Consider the following 16,611-nt stretch of genomic DNA (forward strand, 5'->3'; position numbering starts at 1 on the left):
CCTGGGGTGGGGATAGTCTCTCCCAAGGCCAGAGACCTCCCGCCCAATCCTTCCTGGGTGTCTCCCCCTTGTCTTACTTGTTATGGTAGAGAGTTCTATGTGGATGGTTTGCACGTGGCATTTCCTGTTCATGTTGCATTTTCCATGTGGACAGTTCTGCCACTCTCCTCTCTGGTTCCTACCTGGGGTGGATAAGTGAGGATCTGGGTCTCCCTCCACTTCTTAATTTCCAGGAAAAGGGGAAGACTCCAAGATCCACTCTCTAAACTAGGCCAGGCATATACCAACACCCGTTCCCTGAGAAAGTCACCATTGGTATCACCTGACTCATCTCCATTGCAGCCTGCAGCCCCCTGGGCTTTGCCCTCCTGAGATGGGGAGGGGACAGAGGTCTTGGGGAAAAAAGTGGGTAATTAATAGTAATTCCCTAAGGTGGAGCTACTATCACCCCCACCCCCCATGGATTTCAGCATGAAGCTTTTTTCAGGTATGCAGGGCCTGATTCTGCACTCACCCTAGGCTTCAGAAGCCCTGAGGACTGAGTTTCATTTCTTGGGTCCTAATCCTCTGAGGCCTGCTGCTGACTCCTGGGCAACAGGTCCCACCTCACAGTTTGGGCCTCAGCTTCCCCAGAAAAGGTAGACAGTGGTGGGCTAAGTGTTTGCAGATCCTTGAGCATCTAGGCCTGGGACCCTGCTTCTTTTCGCCTTGTATGGTCAGTGCCTAACACCATACTGTACCTGACAGTCAGGGTGGGGCCCAGAATGTCTATCTTTAATTTAAGCAGTTTAGGGGGGATAATCTGGAGGTGTTCGTTTGTCTTAAAACTGTGTTCTCAGAGCAAGTACCTTGCTTTACTCACATGGTACGTTTGGTGTGGCTTTGAGGAAGCTTGCTGGACAGGCTAGGGAGCCATTCGTTGACACACAGTTAAAGGAGGACACTTCTCAGCTTTTGTGGAAGGGAGGGGGTGTTCAAGAGAGCGTCATTCCCTGTGGCCTGGGAGGTCAGGACAGGTAGAGAGACAACACATTCCAGATGAACTCTGCCCTCTGACACCTCCCTCACACCCCTATCCCCTGGCAGGGTCAAAGTCCCAAAGCCAAATTTAGAAGGCTTGGAGGGTGGGCACCAGCGGCTGCTCCCATGAGACCTAGGCCCCAGGCCCTCCAACACCGAGGCAGACGGCACAGAGGAGGAAACAGCGAGGTGGGAGCTAGTTTTGCTTCTTCCACTGAGACTGCTCCAGTGGCTGGAGGCACCAGGTCGCCGCAGTTAACTCCCTGTTATCTGGGTCCCAATCGTTCTCAGGCTGTAATGTTTAACCCTAGGCAGACTTCGCAAACCGTCCTGCCCCTTTCCTATTAGGGTCTCTGGTCTGGGGGCTGTGTTTTCTCTGTCTCGCGGAGGCAGCACAAATCCACCCCCATGAATTCCACAGAATTGAAGAAACTTTCCACTTTGGGATTATACGAGTGAGCCTGGGGCTCGCTCTGTGGGTCCCTGAAGTGGTGAGAAGACGACATCTGCAGCTTTAGGATTAGCCCAAGCTGGGCAGATGGAGGGGGCACTGAATGACGGCGAGGATATGCGGGCCCAAATCTGTACCCGCTGGGCTTTTGTTCTCTCTTTCAACCAGTGTCTATTGAGCGTTTCTCTGTGCTAGGCACTGTTTCGGGCTCAGAGTTCACAGGCCACGGTCTCAGGGCACCACAATGTAGTCGCTTTAGCTCCAGGACTCAGGGTTTCCGTTGGGGCCAGCGTAGGTAACAAAATGTCCTTTCTTAGATCAGTTTCCTCATCTGTGTAATGGGAACAGGAACCTCCACCCCCTTTCTCCCGGGTAACTAGAGCCCACCGAGTACGGGAATGCACTCTGGGAAGGGTGCAATCTTTGAACACGCGTCTAGCTCCAAGAGTGCTCGGCTATGAGTTCTCGGCCCTACGCGCACCTGAGCTGAGGGGCGCGGCCAAACCCTTCCTACTGGTCCTTGTAGCTTCGCGGCCGGCTGGAGAGAGGGGGCAGAGAGATGGCGGATTTCCCCATAAGGTGCGTCTCCAAGCCCATGCACTCCTCACAGAACGGGAGAGGTCCTCTTATTTTTTGTAAAGTTGCAGAAAAAGAGGTGAAGACGGGGCGCGCTGGGGAGCTCAGCCTGGGCCGACCTCGTCAGAGCGCGGGGAGCTTGAGGCGCAGTGGCTGCGGCTCCGGCCTCAGAGCCTGCGGCGTCCAAGTGGCCAGAGCTGCGTCGGGAGGGAGGCGGAGGGAGGAGGGAGGGGAGCCGAGGTTGGCGGGGGGGGGGGGGGGGGGAGGAAGGAGGAGGGAGCGTTGAGTCCGGTCCGGGTTTTGCCGGCAGCCCCCGGGCAGCGTTCAGAGCTCCTGCCCGGGCGGGCGCGCGGCGGCGGCGGCGGTGGCAGAGGCGGCGGAGCCTGAGCGGGGATGTAGAGGCGGCAGCAGAGGCGGTGGCGGCGGCGAGAGCAGGCGCCCGAGCCGAGAGAGAAGAGCGGCCGAACCTTGTTCCCCGAAGCCGGGCCCCGCGTCCCTGCCCTGCCCAGCCCAGCGCCCAGCCATGCGCGTTGCCTGCTGAGTCCGGGCGCCTCACGCTGCGCCCTCCGCCAGCCGCTCAGCGCTACGCTTGGGGGTGATTAGTTGCTTTTTGTTGTTTTTTAATTTGGGCCGCGGGGAGGGGGAGGAGGGGCAGGTGCTGCAGGCTCCCCCCCCTCCCCGCCTCCGACCAGCCGCGGCGGCGTGACTCCGGCTCCGGACCCGGGCACGGCGGGCGGCGCGGCTGGAGCGGAGCGCACCGCGGCGGCGGTGCCCAGAGCGGAGCGCAGCTCCCCGCCCCTCCCCTCCCCCTCGGCCTCGCGGCGGCGGCGGCAGTGGCGGCTTGGACGACTCTGAGAGCCGGTAGGTGTCGGGCCACGGCCCTCCCCCGACCCCCCTCGGAGGCCGGCCCCCTCCCCTTCCCCGCCTACCTCCCTCTCCTCCCCCGGGGCCCGGTGCGCGGCCGGGGCCGGAGTTCGCTGCAAGTCTGCGGAAAGTTTGGCGGCGCGGGCTCCCCCGAAGTTCAGGTGCGGAGAGCCAGGGACGGGAAAAGAGGGGTCCGTGTTTGGGTGTGGCGGGGGGCGCCCGTAGTCTGAGCCTCGGAGCCCCGGAGGCTGGGATCCCTAGCTCCGGTGATTGCTCGATGGCCTCTTCTATACTCAAGCCTCCCCAAGCCGCAGTCAGCTCGGTCGCAGATCACTGAGTTCAGACAAAAAGAGGGGTTTTAGGGTCGGGGACGGCGGCTTGGGCGCCATGGATTGGGGTCGGGGCTCTCCCTGAGGGGTACGGTCCCCTCCCCAAGTACTCGCGCTTGAGGGCACAGGGGCGGCGGGAGCCCGTGTCCTCACCTCTCGGTGTTGGGCGGGCGCTCCGCCTGCGGGGGCGGCTGATTGGAGATCTCCGGCGCGCACTCCCCCCAACAGACCCCATTCGCAGCCCTGTGTTTTGGGGGCATTACTGCTCTAACGCCCAGGACGACGCGTGGCTGAATCTCCCCCTCCACTTGGAGGGGGCGGTGGCCACTTCTACATTTCCCCTGAGGCTCCTCGCCCCCGTTGCCCGCGGGGTGCCTGGCGGGCTGACCAAGTTTGACCTTTTTTTTTTTTTCCGTCAAAGTATCACCCCCGACCACCACTGCTCTCCGCGGCCTCTTTCTCCCTTCCTCCCTAGCCTTAGGGAGTCTTTCAGGCTGTCTCCTGAGCCCCGCGTGGCCAAGCAGCATGCAAAGCCAGGGAGGGAGAATGGGGGTGTTCCTCTAGCTGCGGAGCTGTGGGAGGCGGGTGTCCCAGGCGCCTGCTTCGTTGCTCTGGCCCCAAATTTACCCGTGAAGTTTGGCCCCGAGCCCCCTCCTCTCTTCTTCCCCAGAGCGGGGGGCCGAACCGCCGCGAGAAGAATGTGTTAATTTTCTTGCTGGGGGAAGTTGTCCTCGCCCGTAATGGGCTGCTTTCCGGCGGGGAGCGCGGGGTGCGCCTGGCTTTGTTTATTTGTAGGATCAACAGAAAGTGAGTGACCCCAGTTTTTAAATGGGGGGCCGCCTCCGGGACCTGTCAGAAGAGCTGAAGCACCCAATGAGGGAGCAAGATCGCTTTTTGGTCTCCCCCCCCTTCAGGAATCGGAAGGGGTGCGCGGAGTTGGGCTGGTGACACGGGCTGCAAGGAGGAACCTTGCAGATTTGGGGGGTTCTGTAGGCACTCATCCGGGAAGACTTGCTCCCTCCTCTTGTATCCTGCGACGGGGGTCTGAAGGGTTGGCAGCCGCGCCCTACTTTGCCCCCTGGACCCTGGGTGGTCTGAGAGTCGCGTCTTCGGATAGAAGGGGCTGGGGGGGGGGTTCTGGCGAGCCAGCCTCTTGACCTCCGCCTTAGCCCGCGCCGCGGGCGCTGTTCGGAGTCCTAGGTTTTGTGGTGGGCCCGGCCCCCCCGCCTCTCCGCGTTTGCGCAGGAAGCGCTGAGGAGGGGGCGTGTACGTTGGTTCGGCCCTCGCCCCCGCCGGAGCCGCCCCAGGGCGGCCGGCAAACAGAGTCCCTTTCAAGTTTTCCGCTGGGGCCGCCTGGCGGGGGCTGCGTGCGCGGTCGCTGCGGACTTGTTTGGAGCGCTATTTGAACGCCCGGCGCCACCTCAGCTGCCCCGGCCCGCGGGGGCGGGAGGCGGGGGGGCCGGGGGATGGCTGTCCATGTAACTGAGAGCATTTAAATTAGATGTTTTTAGGGGGCGTGCTGGCCTAAGCTTGCCCTGATCCCCCTCCCGAAAGACCCTCGTACCCTAGGTGCCAACCGTCTTAGGAAACCCAGGAACCCGAAGCCTCCTCCCAAACCCCTTTTTGAGAGCGATGCGGGGAGACTGAGGCCAGCGCTACCTACTACTGCGTAGTGTTGATTTAGCAGTTTCTCTGGATGAGACTCAAGCAAGAGCTTGGGGCGGGGTGAGCGGGTAGTGGCCCGCTCTGCAGCTGTCACCCCCTTCCCAGAACGGAAATTGTCCTCTCTCCTTGGGGAGGAGGGAGAGGGGGTGATTTTTGCCCTGGGAAGGGGTGGGAACAGCTGAGGGAGGTTGGCCTCTGAGTTTTCAGTCAGCCCTGGGGGTCTCGGTAGAAGCCCACCGCTCCCACATGCCCACCTCCAATCCTGGCAGGACCTGGGGGCTCTCCCAGGGAAGCAAGAGCTAGCTTTGCACCTCCCTCTCCCATGCCACCTCCCTTTCCAAGGTGGGGGCAGAGGTTCCTCTGCAGAAGACAGACCCTTGGCTGACTGGCTGTCCGTTGGCGCCTTATTTATGTGTGTATTTGGGCCAGGCTGTTTTCCCGGCTCAGCAGGTGACCCTGGCCAGGGCCTCCTATCTCTCCCCCGACAGAGCCTGTTGACTTACCCGTGGGCCAGCGGCCTCGTCTTTATCACGTGAGGCCTGGAATGTCCACCCGGCAGGGCTGGGCTGGGTGGGGGAAGGGAAGGGGAGGGGAGGATTCTGCATCCAGGGCCCAGGCCAGCTCAAACCTGTGTTCTATGGGTTCCTACTGCGGCCCCCAACTCTTGCTGCCTCTTTCCAGCTTCTTGCCTACCTTCTACCCATTTGGCAGATGTGAAGCTCAGGCTTATGGGAGTGTGGGGGGCAGGGTTGCATCTGGATAAAGGATCAAGTCTCTGGGAATTAAATACCCCACCTTCTTTAGGACCTCATCTAGTTATTCATGGGAGAGTGGAATGGAGATGGGGGTCTCTCTGGGAGGGAGGGGTGTAGGCTGGGCTGAGGTCAGCTGACTTTCCAGGATGCCTGATAGGGTGGAGGAATGGTGGGATACTGATGAGCCAGACCCAGGCCTACTTTCTTAGAGCCTCTGGTCGGGTGACCATGAAGTCAGAACTAGCTCCCCAAGCACAGTGTTCTGAAGCATGCCTTAATTGACCAAGGATGGGGTGGGGCTCACTTATTATTACTGTTGTTATTATTATTGCCCACTCTTTATATATAATTTACTTATTCATTCATTGGTCCAGTGTGTATTTTTTGAGCACCTACTGTGTGTCAAGCCCCACCCTTCTGGGAGTGCAGAAATGAATCACTGACTCTGCCCCTGCTCTGGAGGCAGGCCCAGGGTAGAAACTCCACCCTCTTTCCCTACCCCCTGGGGCCCTGAATGGGGCTTTCCCATTTTTTTCCTGGGGCTCTACCTCTCTTACCCCCCACCACCTGGTCCCATCGTAGCCTGTGTGTGTGGTTGTATGGGTGTGCGTGTGTGTGAAGTGCCCTTGATTAAGTGTATTAATAGTTAAACTCTCGCTCATAGCTGGAACTCACCAGACCACAAAAAGCCTCCCCAGTTACTCACGCACTACTGCCCAACAAGAATATCCCACTCAAGTTTTTTTTGCTTTCTCTTACTTCCCCCTTTATTCCCCCCAACTCTGAGCCCACCTCCCAGGCTGCGGGCAATAAGAAAGGACTGCCCCCTCAAAGACCCAGGAATCTCCAACCATTCCACCTGCCCCCTAAAGTCAAAGGCAGTGTCAGCTGCTGGATGAGGCTGTGTGGGTCTAGTCTGTTGGTATGAGATGTGGGAATCTGGGTGGTGTGTGTGCTAATGACTCAAGACGTGTTTATCTGTGACTCTGTGTGTTGAATGCGTGTCTGTCTGTCTTGGGATGTAGGAGTCTGAGCATGTGTATATTTGTGAATCAGGACATGTGTCTATGGATCTAGTAGTTGTTTGTGTATGCATCGCGTATACCTGTGTGTTTGTGAACCTGAGAGCCTGTATCTGAAAGTTGGATTTGTCCCTGTAAATCTAGGAATGTGTATATTCTGAGTTCTGTGTGCTTAGAATTTTGGAGAGGGTGTGTTCATAATTTGTGTATATCTGTGTGTTTTATATATGCTTGTAAATAGCGGAGTGTCTCGCTCCCTGAGTGGTGTATCTGAATTGAGAAAGTGTGTGTGACTCTGGGAGTGGCATATCTGAGCTGTGCTGACAATGGTCTATGTCTGTCTTTGGTGGCTGGTGTCTATGTTCCTTTCTCTTTCTGTCTCTCCCTCCCTGATTGAGGCCCTGAGTGTGTGAGTGTATGTAATGTTGAACCTCTCCCACCCAGTCTTTCCCCTCCCCTGCCCTCCCTGGCAGTAACTGGGCAGCCTCCCCATCTGCCTGCCTGCTGGGAGTTTTGGAAGCCATGGAGGGAGACAGGCTGGGGCCGGGGTGACAGCACGTATCCACGGCGATGGCAGCCTGTGATTATGGGAATAAAAGGATTTTAAGGTCATGGGTTTATTTTTCTGTTTTGTTTTGTGTTTTTCCCCCCTTTGGTGGAGCCATTGGCAGCAAAGGACCATTGCTGTGTGTCTGCAGGTTGGGAGTCTGTCCCCCTGCAAGTGAACATGGATCTGCAGGCTTTCCTGGGAGCATGAACACGTGTGTGTACATGCATGAGTGGAGCCTGTGAGAGCGCGTGTTCCTATCTTTCTGCTCCCCATGGGAGAGTCCACAGGACTGTTCCCTGGGGGAGAATTCTCAGGAAAACTTCTTGTTTCTGGGTGTTTCATGGAGCTGGAACCCTGTAGTCCTGTGTGTGCTGAAGAGCGGTCTGGCCCCAATCTTTGCCCACCTGTCTCCCCCTCCCTGCCCACCCACCCCCCATAGGGTGTCTCTGGCCAGAGACTGGCTAGGCCCAGTCACCTGGGCCAGGCCACATCTCGGGGTGTCAGTGCCCCTGGCCCTGCTCCAGCCCCTGTAATTGCATTCTGCCGCCTAATCCCCCGCCAGCTCAATTAGATCGCAAATTCTTCTTCATTTCCTGCCTCTGATGCTGGCCTCCCTCTGGGCTCACAGGGCCTGGGAGGGAGGGAGGGGATCTTGCCCCCTCTTCTGCCAGCACTGAGGGCTCTGGAGGTGGGGGTGATTAGTTCCTGGCACACTGGCCCTGGGGTGCTTGTTGCAGCCCTGGGGGCCAACAGGACAGGGCTTTTTGGACCAGCCTCAGTATCCCCATGCTAGGGGAAGGGGCTTGTGTAATCTGGTACATGAGCTCTGGGTAGGCAGACCCAGACCAGGCAGATCACTCTGGCCAGGCTCCTAGGCAGTGCCCTCACTGTGGGTCCCCACAGGCTCTGCCCATCTCCTGTTCCCAGAGCAGTTGCTGACGACCCCTGGCATAGCAGTTGTGACCTTGTTTTTGACCTTTTCCTGTTGGCTGTTCCAGGCACCAATAGGATCACTGGGCTCCCCTCTACTGGGTCCTCCTAACCTCCTGCCTTGACCTTGCCTGGGCAAGTGTATTTGACCACTGACTCAGGAGTCAGACCTGACTCCAAATCCTGGCCATGTCACTGCCTCGCTGGATATATGACCTTTGGTCCGTATGTGTTCTTTCTATGATCCTCAGTTTCCTTATCCCTGAAACGGGATAATAAGAGTGCCTGCCTCACAAGGCTTTTTTCAGATTAACACAGGGATGGCTGTGCAGTGCCCAGCACCAGTGGCTAACCCACAGTCAGCATTCAATAAAAGTTGGCTTTTATGGTGATGAGGACTTCATATCCCCCAGTGAAAAGGAAGACAGAACACGTGGCTCATGGTTAGCATTTCTGTCTCCATTCTGCTAATTACCAGGTGTATGACCTTGGGTACATCACTTTGCCTCTCCGGATTTCTCTTCCCCATCTGTAAAATGGGACCGATAATGGGTCTGACCTCACAGGATTATCTGCATGCAGTTGCTTGGCCCCAGCTGCCCCTGCAGGTTTTCAAAGTATTACTTGTTCTCTTATTTCTTTCCTCACACCAAGCCTGGGTGGGCTGGGGCTGGTGAAGACACAGGCTCAGGGACAAGGGGACTGGCCAAGGTCATGAGGCTGATAATGGGACCTGGGTGGGTAGGAAGGCTACCTGCTGGCTTGCTTGCCCGTTTACTCGCTGGCTCAGCTGAGCTGTGAGGCATGGCCTTCCCTCCTGCTTGTCTCTGTGGAAAGTGGTGGCTTGGCTGATTTTTTTTCTGTAAAGGGGAAGCTGGATGTCTACCCCCTTCTTCCCCAGGAGGCGCCTGTGGCAGCGGCTGTGCTGACAGGCCTCCTGGCCCTCTTACTAGGGTGGCTGGCAGCTCTGGAAGGCCGGCTGCGTGCAGATCAGCCAGAGGGAAGAGGGAACCGCAAAGGTCCCCTGCCATCACTAATCCCTACGGCCCCTCCCACCCTCTGCCTGTCCTCCGTCTGGATGGAAAGACAGAAAGCAGCCACAGCAGGAGGAGAGCTGGGGGAGACTTGCTCTGCTCAGGAGGTGATGGAGGGCGACAGACACGGGTTTGGGAGGGGGTCTGCTTCAGGGTCCCTGTATCTCCCTGCTAGTCTCCTTATTTCTATGACCTCTGTCACTCATTGGCCTAGGGTCTTTAATATTTCATGGCCTTTGGAGCCGGCCCCCTGCCCCAGCGCACAGGCCCCCTTTGTCTGCCTGCTGCCCCCCACCCAGGGGCATCCGTGTCGCTGGATTGCTGAATTACTGACCCTAAGGCTGCCTCTGCCTTCCCCCAACCAGCCCTGACATCATCCCTGTCCCTCCTGACCTGCCTCCCTGGCACCTCTGCCTGTCACACCCTCCATCTCTCCTGCGCATTCTCTCCCCTCCTCTCCCGTCTCTGACTATCTCCCTGCCCTTTCCCTCCATTTTCCTCTTTTGTTGGCCTTCTCCTTCCCAGCAGAACAGAAACCGCAGCAACTGGTGCGCCTGTCTGCCCCCCCTCCTGGGTCCACCCCTTCCTGCCCCCTCCCCCCAGCTGTGCTGGCCATGAGAGCTGGTTTTATTTATTTTTCTGTTTGTTTGGGAAGAGGGCAGTGGCAGTTCTGGGCCCTGGCTGCTGCGCTCTGCCTAGAGCAGCGGGCAGGCGGGCCGTACTGGCCTCCCAGGAATGTGGCCGGGACGCCCCGCGCTATATTTACTTCCCTCCAGCTGCTGGCCCCAGCAGGGCAGAGCCAGGCCTGCCCGGTGGCCCCGGGGGAGCCCTGTACCCACCCTCCCCTGTCCAGCAGACCCCACATGGCCCTTGGGCCCGCTGTTCCCTCTCTTCCCCATGACCTCCCTTGACCTCCTCGGACTTGCCCCGTCTGCCAGCAGGAACCCTCATGTGCCCTGCCAGGACAGGCATGAAGTGCGGGCGCTGGGGCCTGATTCGTGTGGGACAGCACCTGGCAGCCTCCACACCTCCACCTAGGGGCCTAGCCTAGGCCTGTAATCTGGTGGTCAGAACTATGCAAAGCATCTTTCCGGGCCTCTCCCTACCGGGCCTGGTCCTTGCTTTTGCCATGATCCCCTCGGCTCTGCTATGATCACTGGCAGGGGTTGGGTAGGGTAGGGTGGGGGGCCTGAGCCGGCGTCAGCAACTGCGTTCTGTTCACTGCTACCCCGCTTCCCACATAACCTGCTGGACCTCCCAGGTTTCCCACATAGACGCGTTCATATGCATGATTAAGTTCTTGCACATACATGTGCAGCACACATGAACACATGATGGAGTGTACCTTCCTTGGAGGCAGGGCCATGCCTCTTGTCATTGAGTCCCTCATTCATCAGATGCTTATGGGATTTACTGAGCCCGCTCCTTGCCAGCCTTGCAATGGGATGTGGCAGTGATTGCTTCCTGTACCCCCAGTGCCTGGCACCAGCTAAGTGTTTGAAGAGCTTTAGCTGCTGCTCTAATCAATTGCTGTCCCCCAGTTATTACTGTAATGATCATAATAGGTCATAACAATGGTGATGACAATGGCTAACCCATCCTAAGCCCTTCCTGTGGGCAGGCACTGTGTGAGCAGCTTTCTAGCCTTCACTTCCTTTAATGCTCACAGTAGGCCAGTGATTTGGGTGCTGTTAGCATTCCCATATACAAATGAGGAAACTGAGGCTGGACAGTTTGTGACTTGCCTCAGAACTTGCCACTGACGAGTGGGATTGGGTCCTGGCTGAGCCCTTGACTGGCTATAAACACCAAGAGGACAGCCAGGGTTGGTCTCTATGGTCCAGTGTGGTGGTCCACACTGCCTGGTCACAGCAGGCACTCTGTAAATGCCTGCTGAATACAGGCCGTGCTCTCTTTCCTTCTCGAGGCCCCCAGACTCCTGGCAAGGGGCCTGGCATCTGGTGGGAAGATGGGCTGATTGGCTAGTTGGGTGAATGAAAGAATGAATTAATGAATGACCAGGTGATTGGCTGTGGAATTGAGTGTTCTCAAGGGACACCAGAATGGGGGATGTGCTTATGCTGGTGATCAGAGAGATCCACAGATTGGCTGTGGAGACCCACTGGCCCTGTAGAGGATTCTGGAAAGTGAGCTTGGGGGGCAGGGCTGAGAGATGCAGCCAGAGACCAGTAGGCTGCTGAGGCTGAGCCCTTGGGGCAGGTCATGTCTTCTCCCTGGACCTCAGTTATTCCATCAATCAAATGGGCTTGGGAACCTTGCCCTGGCTGGCTGCCAGCTGGTCTGGGAGCCTGAGAGGTGAGGGGACTGTGGTGGGAAGGAGGAAGCAGTGGGTGGTGAAGACAGGAAGATGAAGCGTGGAGCTTGGCTTGGAACCTGAGAAGCAGGGAGACCATCCCTGACCTGACGCCCGTCCTCCCTCTGAGCTACAGGGTAAGGGTGCAGGCTCACAAACTCCTACCCACCCACTTTTGCTCTGGCGCGGGCTGGGCTTCCTGACAGCTGCAGCGTCAGTGGCTGTGTGTGCCACGAGGCGGTGGCCTGTCCTCCAGGACTAGACCAGCTGTATCCCCAGGCTTATAACCCCCCACGCCCGCCCCGCAGCCTCACGTCCGGGTCCTGTTGACCCTGATGGAAGAGCCCAGCCCCTCTCCTGCCAGACTCGCCTCCCCCAAAGCTAGATAGGAAATTGGTTAGCTGGGCACATAGCAGCAGGTAGGAGTGGGCTTGGCCCCCTTTCTTCCAGGCAGCGTCCATTCTTGGTGGCCTAGAATTTTAAGGCACAGGAGTCTAGAATCATAGAATGCTTGGAGCTGAGGGATTCTTGTCAGGATTCTTGTCGTGTTGGGATTCTAGAATCACAGAGCCATGGGCTTTACTGCTGGAAGGATGCGTGAATGGTCATGTTTCAATCTTGTTTGATGCTAGGAACATTGAGGATCTGAGGGGAGGGGCTTCCCTGTGGTGCCCTCAAGTGACATGAGTTCATACCTTAGACAGAAACCCAGTCCTGCCTCTGGTCTACCCCTCTTTGTAGATGAAGCCGGCTTGGGGAGTGGGCTGTGTGGGCCCAGTCAGGCAGCAAGGGGATGCGGCTGGCCTGCAGGCACAGGAGGGGTCCTCACGGCAGTGCCTGCCTGCCCGCTGCCCACGCTTCCCCGAGGCACCAGTGTGAGGAGGAAATGCAGGCTGTTGCTTCCAGCGACAGCCGGCAGGGCCGGGCGGCTTCCCAGCTCCCCCTCTGATTCACGGCCGCCTGCAGCTCCCCCTCCCCTGGGGGCCTCAGCAGCCCCATCTGTGCAATGGGGAGAGGAGGCTTTACCCCACAGTCTAGCGTCACAAGGACAATACAGTTGGGATTCTTTTTAAGACCACCCTTACGCTGTGGGAGAGTTGGGCGAGTAGTACTGAATAGCCAGCTGGGCGTTTGGACCCAGAGCACTGAGAAGTTCTGCTTGAAGTCGCCCTGATGCCTCCAGTAGCCTGGGAGGCTGAATGGGCTCCTGGGGCAGAAAGTGTGGTGGGTGGGAAATGATAGAGAAGGGCCCTGCAGACAGAGTCTCCTTCAGGAAGAACCCTGGATGGGAGACCTAGCTCACTGGGCTCTCTCCTGGCCTCGATATACCCATCTGCAAAATGGAGCGTGTCATTCCATGAGGTCATTCATTCATTGTCTGCTCTGTGCCTGGATATGTGCTGGGTACTAGGGATCCTGAGGCAAGTAGTGGGGAGAGGAGGGGTGTCCTTGGTTGCGGGGTGGGAGTATAATTTAGCTAAAGGGGTGACTCTGGGAGAAGGAATGAGGGTGGTGCCGGTGGGGGGAGATAAGGGGCTGGCCAGCGAGGCGCAATGTCCAGCGGAAAATCCCAGCTGTTCTCAGGAAGTGTTTCCTCCACTGGTCCCCTGGGAGGGAGGTGAGGCAAGCAGGAAGGAGGATAGTTGGGGCAAACAAGGCCCCCAGCCAGTCGGATGGAGACGTCCCAGGCCTGGCAGCTGGGCAGGTGTGCCCCTCACACTGCAGGAGGGCTGGAACACAGCCCCCCACGCTCTGGGGCTGGGCCTGTGGTGGCGGGCCGGGCTGCCAGGAGGGACCGGGCCATAGTCCAGATTTCAAAGCCTTCCCCAGGGGCCTCACGGTGCCCTCCGCCCTGTCCTGAGCTGCCACCGCAGGAGCGGCAGATGCTGTTTCATCGGCTGAGGCGAGTGGGAGGCCTCCGGAAGGTCCTCCTGGGAGGTTCCGGGGGGCAGCGGGGGCGTCAGCAGCTGCCGCCCAACCAGGGCTGGCTCATGGTGGCCTCCCAAGTCCCTCAGTTCCCCCAGGCCTGGGGGCCGGGGCTGGTGCTTCGGAATTGAGACTGGTTCCTCCCGCCTTCACTCCCCCTACTGCCCACCAAGCTTCTTGGCTCTGGCCCCCCTCCCATCCCTGGCTGCGTCTGCAGAGCCCCCGGGGGAAGGCAGGGGAGGAGGCGCAGCGGGCTCAGAACAGCGGGTGCCCGCGCAGCCAAGTATTTGCGCGAGCTGTCAGAGACAGACAGGCATGTGGGGAATTTGGTGCGTGTGGGGCTGGGGGAAGCAGCCGGGTGGGCAGGCAGGCAGGAGGAGGGAAGCTGGGGCTGCTTCCCCCGCCTGTTGAACCCTGGAGAGACCACCATTCTGCCCAGCCCAGGCCAGAAGGTGCATCCGGCACCTTCTTCCTGCCTGTATCAGTAGAGTGGGAGGAGTGGGACCGGGACCCTGGCTGATGATAGTGCTGACACTGGGGAAGGGGTGCCCTGTTGAGGGCCGGAGCCTGGGAGAGGCTGTCTGGTGGAGTGTGGAGCCAGGCAGGAATCCGGGTTGTGCCCAACTGTGGCCTGCAGGAAATAGCAGCTGTCACGCTCCTGCATCTCCCCCCACCCCAAGCCTGGCACGACTTGTTTCCTGGCCAGGGTCCGGCTGAGGCAGGTCGGAGGAGCCTGGTATTGCCCAGCCTGGGCAAGGAATAGGCAGGGTGAAGGGGGCCATGTTTATAAGCCTAAAGGTACTTGGGGTGCTGGGGAGGGCTCCCCCAGGCATTCTTTTGCTGAAGCAGGCTGGAGTCATTTTGAAGGAGGGGACCTCAGCCCCTACCTCCCTGGACAAAGACCCCAATTTAGTCACCTTTGTCTTCTCTCCGATAGTTCCTTTCAGGCAGGTCAGGGCCTAGAGCTGAGTAATACTTGATGTTTCCTAGCTGAGAGCCCAGAGAGGGGCATACACTGGCCCAGGGTCACACAGTGGGCTCCCTGGCTTTCTCCCTACCCTCATGAGGGTGGGGTCAATGGGAAGAGGTGAACATTGGGGGTTGCTAGGGTGGGGGGCTATATTTAGTCAGTCCTGCAGAGCCAGGGGGCCCCTGGGAGCAGCTGTTGGTGGGGGGGGCAGACAGAGGCCTAGAGCTGCATTTAGTCTGGACAGAAATATCCTCCCCCCACCCACCCACCCACCGGCTGGGCGGCCAGGCTGCGGGCTTGTCCCCTGAGGGGCAGCTTGCCTGGGCCTGGCGGCCGGCAGGACAGCAAGATGACCCGATAGGCTTTTCCCAGCTCAGGTTTCGATGAAACAGGAACCGGAGCCGTAGCCTGGGCTGTGGGGGCCAGGGCTGCCTCCCCCCCGCTTCTCCCCTTCTCCCCATGATGCAGCCTCCCCTTCTCAGAGGCCTGGGGAAGCAGCAGGTTATTTATCAAGCTGGCCTCCCTGCCGCGTCTGCCCGAGCCTCCCCCCACCCCCTCCTTTGCGCTGGCGGCCATGAGCCCAGCAGAGCAGGGTGAGCTAGGCGGGCTGGCGGCAGGATGAGCTCAGGAGACGTGAGTCACCCGGTCCCCAGCAGCCCCACGAGGCCCTGCGGCCTGGCAGGCAGCGCGTACTCACGCACGCCCCACACGGCACCCCCGGGGGCACACACTTGGGACAGACGGTCACTCAGCACACGTCGTTCCACACGACCCAGCACACACGGCTGACCCCCACGGGCACGGCCCAGTCACATTCACTGTGCACACTCCAGAAGCACGCTCTCTGTCACACTCATGGCCCCAGCCTCTGGCGCACACGCACACTGGCACACGCAGAGGTGAATGGGTAAACAGAGTCACACGTGGGCGTGCTGGGCCCCTGGGACATGGCTCCAATAAGGCAGTTGTGTGTCTGCTCCATCCTGTCACGGCCTCAGGCCATCGTCCTCCGGCCACAGCTCACCCAGATGGTGCGGAGAGTTGGGCCAGGGGCGCTGACGGCACCAAGCCTGGCACGCACATGTGCGCTCTCAGCGTAGTTGAGGCTCCATTCACTCAAAGGCCCCTGTACACACAAAAGAGGCCCAGCCCTCGGCCATGTAGAGTCAGCTGAATTCTACAAGGTGGGCACGGGAAGGGAGGCATTTTCCCACCCCTCAGGCTGGCTCTCTTGGGGAGGAGGCCCAAGTCTCAGGTGTGGAAGTGTTAAACCCACTTGCCCTCCAGTATGGGGATCTCTGGTCCAGGCAGAGCCTGTTGAGGGTCGATGGGGGAGGGATGCAGAGGAGCTAGGAAGAGGAAAGGCTGGAGAAGGAAAGCCATGGAGAATCGATTTTCCTGGGAGCGCCAAGTGGCCAGCTGCTCCCCCCACTCAGGGAGCTGGGTCCTTGGGAGATTGGGGGTGCCAGAGACTGGGGAGGAATGAGACTCCCTTGATCTAGGGGGCTGTGCCTCAGGAGTCTGTCAGCTCACACTCCCTGCTCACCCTGGCACCCGTTTTCCTCTGTCCTCTTGGTTCCCAAGCCCCTCGTCATCCCCTCCTGCCCTGCAGCCAGCACCCTGAGACTTAGAATTCGGAGTTAGCCCCTGGTTCTTAGTCCCTGGCCTGCAAAATGGATACAGAGTTGGCCTGAGTACAAGGAAGGGCTGGGCTGCTGCGTTAGAGGGATGCCCTCAGGGAGCCTCTATGTTTCTGCTGCCTGTTGGGGCCGGTGCCTGCCTTCCCTGGAGTGAGCAGAACTGGGGGTATACCCATTTTTCATACACTGAAAAGTACATCATTTTTCAGATGAGAGAATTGAGTCTGATGGGGGTGGCTTCATGGTCATTGAGGGCTTTGGACACAGTCACCTAACACTCAGACTGCAGATCATTCTGGGCCCACAGGATTGAGACAGCCTAGCAGAGGTCAAGGGGCAGGTGAACTCGGGCCCATGTTGGCTCCCATCTCCTGGCCACATAGGTCTCCACCATAAAGGCCTGGACAGTGATCGGGGAGAAGAGAGGGGCCTAGGCATCCTGAAGAAAACAAACAGCAGTGGCCAGTCAGGAGGACTGGATGTCTCCTGAGCCATTGACTCTGGAGTTGGACAGGCCTGGGCTCCACACCTGGCTTGGTTACTTGGAGCTTGATTACTGCCTGCT

At 58.9% G+C, this 16,611-nt stretch overlaps 1 protein-coding gene across 2 annotated transcripts in view; it reads left to right on the plus strand.

Moving 5' to 3' along the window:
- The first annotated feature begins 2,359 nt into the window (after positions 1 to 2,359).
- The window catches only part of CXXC5 (CXXC finger protein 5), a 34,250-nt gene continuing 19,998 nt past the window's right edge, over positions 2,360 to 16,611 (plus strand). Inside the window, exon 1 of one of the 2 annotated variants that reach the window (XM_030869443.2) lies at positions 2,360 to 2,908. The gene's annotated coding sequence lies outside the window, so the exon portion shown is untranslated. Of the gene's footprint in view, positions 2,909 to 2,992; positions 3,073 to 16,611 lie in introns of those variants that run through there. The other variant, XM_030869444.2, reaches the window with a different exon arrangement.

Source organism: Globicephala melas, chromosome 3 (genome assembly GCF_963455315.2).
Source record: "Globicephala melas chromosome 3, mGloMel1.2, whole genome shotgun sequence".
In the NCBI taxonomy this organism is placed as follows: domain Eukaryota; kingdom Metazoa; phylum Chordata; class Mammalia; order Artiodactyla; family Delphinidae; genus Globicephala; species Globicephala melas.